The sequence below is a fragment of the Capsicum annuum genome, chromosome 12, assembly GCF_002878395.1.
Source record: "Capsicum annuum cultivar UCD-10X-F1 chromosome 12, UCD10Xv1.1, whole genome shotgun sequence".
NCBI classification, from domain to species: Eukaryota; Viridiplantae; Streptophyta; class Magnoliopsida; order Solanales; family Solanaceae; genus Capsicum; species Capsicum annuum.
Window position 1 is genome coordinate 203,211,890 of NC_061122.1, and position 5,901 is coordinate 203,217,790.

The following is a 5,901-nucleotide window of genomic DNA, read 5'->3' on the forward strand; positions in this document are numbered from 1 at the left end:
CCTTAATGAACAAAATCTTTCTTCTAATAAAATTTTTGTAAAAGTATCAGCAAGCTGATTTTCTAAATCAACAAATTTTGAGGAGAAATCTCTATTTTTCACAAGTTCTCAAATAAAATAATATTTCATGTCGATATGCTTAGATCTAGAATGATGCACACTGTATTATGATAAACTAATTGCACTTGTATTGTGACACATAATAGACACAGATTCAAAAGATAAATTGAAATCAAGTAATTGATGCGTAATTCACAGAATTTGAGTACCACAATTCCAATGGCTATGTATTCATCTTTAGTAGTTGATAGAGCAACTGCGGTTTGTCTTTTTCTATGCTATGATATTAGGGCATCACCAAGAATATGATATGTTCCACTAGTACTCTTTCTATCATTTTTGCCACCTGCAAAATAAACATCTGAATAACCAACTAAGACATAATGTAAGGAGTGACGGTACTATAGTCCAATATCTTATGTTCTGATGAGATAACAAATGATTATTTTGACAATAATCAGGTGGGACTCCTTAGGAGTCGACTAAAACCTTGCACATCTGTAAATGCTGAACATAATATCTGCACGACTTGTAGTCAATTATAGTAGTGATCCAATCATTCCTCTGTATGTTTTTCATTAATGTCCTTTCTGGATGTGTCTGAATCAAGATTTATGGAGGGACTCATTGGAGTTCCAAAATCCTTTCCTGTTCTTTGTATATTTGTCTTGACTAAAAAAGGTACCTTTCAGTATTTGCTTAATTTGTAATCCCAAGAAGAATGTGAGTTCTCTCATGAGACTTATTTCAAATTCTTTTTTCATCAGATTTGCAAAATTCTAGCACAAGGAAATGTTAGGACTACCAAAAATAATATCATCAACATAAAATTTGCACAATGAGTAAATTAGAGTCTAACTTTTGAGTAAAAAGAGTAGTATCTATTTCACCTCTTTGAAAGTTATTGTTTGATAAAAAAGTACTAACCCTTTCATACCAAGCCTTTTGAGCCTGTTTAAGATCTTAGAGTACTTTTAAGAGTTTAAAAATATGGTTTAGATAAGATGAATTTTCAAACTTGGAAGGTTGAAATACATAAACTTGCTAATAAATAAAACCATTTAGAAATGCACTCTTAACATCCATTTGGTATAACTTAAAATGTTTAAAAATAGCAAAAGCTAACAAAATTCAAATCGATTCTAAACTTGCTATAGTGAAAAAGATTCATCGTAATCAATACCTTCTTACTGGGAGTATCCTTGAGCTAAAAGTCTGACCTTATTTTGGATAACCTTACCTTCTTTATCCAATATATTTCTGTAGACCCATTTGGTTCTAATAACTAAGTAGTTCTTCAGTCTCTCTACTAGATCCCAGACTTAATTATGTTCAAACTGATCTAGTTCTTTCATGGACTCAACCCAAAAATTGTCTTTGAGGGCCTCATCAAACTTTTTAGTTTTAATTTTAGAGACAAAAGCAATTAACACTTGTTTTCTTACAAAAGCTCTTGTCTGTAGCTGATCATTTGGGTTTCCTATGGTAAAGTCATTTAGAAAGATTGCATTGTGTCTTCATACTCTTGGAGGATTAGTTTTTGTTATTTCAGTAATAGGAACTAACTATGGTTGAGCCATAGTCAACTTGGAGGTATTAGCTCAAGAGTTATGTCTGGTTTGGCTTCTGTCTGTAGATTAGGTACCTGTTCTTCATCAAAACTCAAGCTCATAGAGGAGTGGTTAGATTCACCAAATACAATATTCATATAATCTTCAACACATAGAGTTTGTTTATTATAAGTTCTATAGGCTCGGCTGGTTGGAGAGTACCCAAGAAAAATACCTTTATTACTTTATGGGTCAAACTTGCCTAAGTTGTTTTTACCATTACTGTAGATGAAGTATTTGTATCCAAAGGGATAAAAATAACTTACATTGGGCTTCTTTCCTCTCCACAACTTATAAGGTGTTTTTTAGGATTGGTCTGACGAGACATGGGTTCAGAATGTGAAATATCGTGCTTACTGCCTCTACTAGAAGTGATCTAGTAAATTTTGTTCTAGAAGCACGGTTCTTGCTGTCTTGGAGAGATCTGTTCTTTCATTCCACTATTCCATTTTATTGAAGAGATCGAGGAGATGAGAAGTTCTAAGAATATTTGTTTTTAGCACAGTATTCCTCAAAGGCTTTATTTTAAATTCTCCTCCATGATTGCTATGAACGTAGGTGATGAAATACCCTTCTTCTATTTGTAATTTTCTACAAAAGATCTCAAAATTAGTGAATGATTCATGCTGTGAGTGAGAAACATTACCCATGTAAAATGAGAATAATCATCAACAATTACAAAAACATATCTTTTTTCACCGATGCTTGCAGTCTTGGTGGGCCCAAACAAATCCATGTGGATTTTTTGAAAAGGCTTTGTGGTACTAACAATATCTTTGACTTTAAGTGATGTTTAAGTCTATTTACCAAGTTGACAAGCATCACATATGTGATCCTTTTTGAACTTTAGTTTTGGCAGACTTTTCAACAATTCAAGTCTAGAAAGTTTTTTTAGGGCATGCATGCTAACATGCCCGAGCTTGCTATGCCATAACCATGTCTCATTGGTTTTCATAGTAAGGCATCTTAGTGTAGAAAAACCAAGTTTGTTTAGAGCATAAATATTATTAACATGATCACAGATAAGATAAATATTTCTTTTCAAGCTTAGTTAAGCAATCTTAGCTTTGAAGGATACTTAGAATCCTATATCACACATATTACTGATACTTAGTAAGTTGTATTTGAGTCCATCTATGATACATAATTCAATGAGCTCACAAGAGGAACTAAGTTTTACTGAGCCGACTTCGATGATATCACCCTTGGCATTGTCTCCAAATCAAACTAATCCTTCTTCAATTTTCTTTAAAGAGCAGAAGCTTTCTTTCCTTCCGGGTTTGTGGCTGGAACATCCGCTATATATAACTCACATTCCTTTCTTGTAGCTTTAAAAATTATGTTCCGATAAACAAGGAAATTAGTTTAGGTACCATGTGGTCTTGGGGTCCTTAAGGGTTAGCTATGATTCCTTTGGGTCTCCAAACCTACACCCCTTTAGACATTTATCTACATTTGTGTGATTTATACCTTTTTTTACCACATATATAGTAGATAGGTCCACAAAAATAAAATAATGTTTTAGTAGTGATGGAAGAGTCTAATGAGGATCTTGAATCAACACTGATAAAATTAAATTTTACAAACTGCGTCTTGGTGATTTTCTAATGTTGTTCAACTGTATTTTTATATCATCGAGTTCTTCTTCAATTAGGTCAATTTTAATTTGACTTGCCTCAAGTTCAATTTGATAATTTCCTCTTTCTTCTTTAAACAAAGTTTGCCAATTTTTCTTTTCTTCAGCAAATTTATTGACTTATCAATAATGTTTTGAAGCTTGTCAGTAATCATATCGATATTTGATTGAAGAAGGTTGCAATTATGACAATTGAAGGGTCTTACCTCACTTGATTCACCTTTTGTCATGAAGAACATATTGGCTATTTCTGTATCATCTTTAGTTTCATTTTCATTTGTCCATGCCCTTAAGTTTTTGTTTTTCTTGAATGATCTTCTCCTTAGCTCTTGACAATTTTGTTTCATATGTCCATGTTTACCACTATGAAATCAGCGATAATCATTCCTTATTAATTTATTGTTATTGTAGCCTCTTGCTCTCTACTGCCTTTGTCCTAATATTTACCTTACTCTGCTATTTATGAGATCCATTCCCTCACTACTGTATTTGTCTAAAGTCTCTTTTTCTCTAGTTGTTACAACATTAAAGGACACATGTTTCTTTTTTTCTTCTTTGTTTTACCTGTTTATATGATTTTGTTCATAGGCGAATTACCTCTCAATTCATCATAGGTCTTGTTGTGGAGATCCCCATCTTCTAGAGTGGAAACTTTAGTTTTCCATAATTTTTACGATCTTTTAAACTTGAAGACTATTTGGGTAGATCATCCCTAAGGACTTCAGTTCACATACAATTTTACTAAATCGTACAAACATTGACTCTACATTTTCATTTTCTTCCCTTTTTAAAATCATGTATTTATTGACCAAAGTGCTGCTTCTTGGCTTCTTTAATTTAGTTGTTCCTTCGTAGGTAACTTCTAATTTATCCTACATCTATTTTGTCATTTTGCAGGCTGATATCTTACCATATTCTTCTTCACTAACTGGATAATAAAGTAGACTTATAGCTCTTGCATTAGTGTTAGTTACATCTTGTTATTCCTTGGTCACTTTGAAATTTTTGAAGTCATCTAAGTCAACTCTTCTTGATTCATTATATTCCTGTTTGTCCTTGTCTTTGATATCTGGAAAACCCCTTCTTAATGACCACCCAGGCTTGGAAGTTGTTTGACAGAACAAAAATCTAGAATCTATTTGTTTGAATGAGAGTAGTGTTGTCCATTAAAATATGGTGGTCTTATTGATGAGTAACCGTCTTCAAGGAGTTCTCCTAGAATCTAATAGTTTACCATTAGATATTTTCTCATGTGTGATTAAGCAATAATTTAGTGAGACTTGATCTAATACCAATTGAAATTCAAAATGGGGAAGGATAAATTGGAAACTTTTCATGAATTGGCTCATCAGTCTTGATAGTGAACTCACCTACAAGTTAGAAGACTGAATAAAGCAGAGTAAAAAATGTGTAAATAAGCAAGTAAGGAACACAAAAATTTATCCTTTTTCAAATCACCGGTGTGGTGCCTACTCCAGTCCCCTTGGGTCACAAGGGTTTTCTTTAGAGTTTCCAAAGTGAGAATTGAATTATAGATGGGATGGAAAATTTTTTAATCTTATTTTGTTATTTAGATCTTGTGACATATCCTCAACTGGCATAACTAAGTTGACTCGATCTTTCTCATTTCTAACTATTGTTAGTTGGAAATTATAATGCTTCACTGAGGCTAAAGATTGGGACACACTAAGAGTTTCTTGTGAGGTTGTGTGATGTCTTCGGTTTTTAGTCTTCCTTTAATAATCTTCAGCTGATCCGGATTCTTTGCTCTATAAGGAAAACCCAAAGGATTTCATCTCAATAAAAGATTTGAATTAATTCCTTAATTAAGGATTAACATCATATAGTACATTCGTATCAGATATGTATGTGTGATGTGACCTTCCTTTCTCGGATATAGACTAACAACCATACATGTCCATGTAGAGGGTGTAATCTACCTTTTTTTGTGGTTCCTTCTAAGATTTTATTTCCATATTGTTTTGCGATTGTTGATTATCTTCCTTGTAATTTGGGATCTAATGAGATCTTTTCTTGATGCTATTCAAAATCCAGCTCGACTTCCTTGCAATTAAGGATCATGTGAGATGCTCCTCTATGTTTAGCTCCAAGAAGATCTTCCTTGCCTTGATTACATTTTCAGCATGTTTTTCGTTATTAGTTTATCATTATTAAAACATATTACGTCAACATAAGGGGCTAACAATATAGTTGTCCACCAAACTATAATATAAATAGCTATATAATTTTTGGTATTTTAAATTTATTATATATTGTGCATAAATAGATTATGTATATTTTTAAATTTTTTTAACTTGTGAATATCATTACTTTTAAACAACAATCCAAATGTATAAATCTTCAATACTTAATTTAGTAAGATAAAGAAACCAGATCCCATAAGAATGCATGCGTCAACTCTGGGTATTTTTGAAATTTTATAAACAATTCTATATAGGGCATCCTTTGTCATATGATTAATTTATTGAAGAATTCACATGGTTCGAGAAGGTATTGCACACGATTTCTTTTATGTATTTTATTTGGTTATTAATATTAGATTAAATTTAGTATAAAACTTCGGAAATAGCTAAC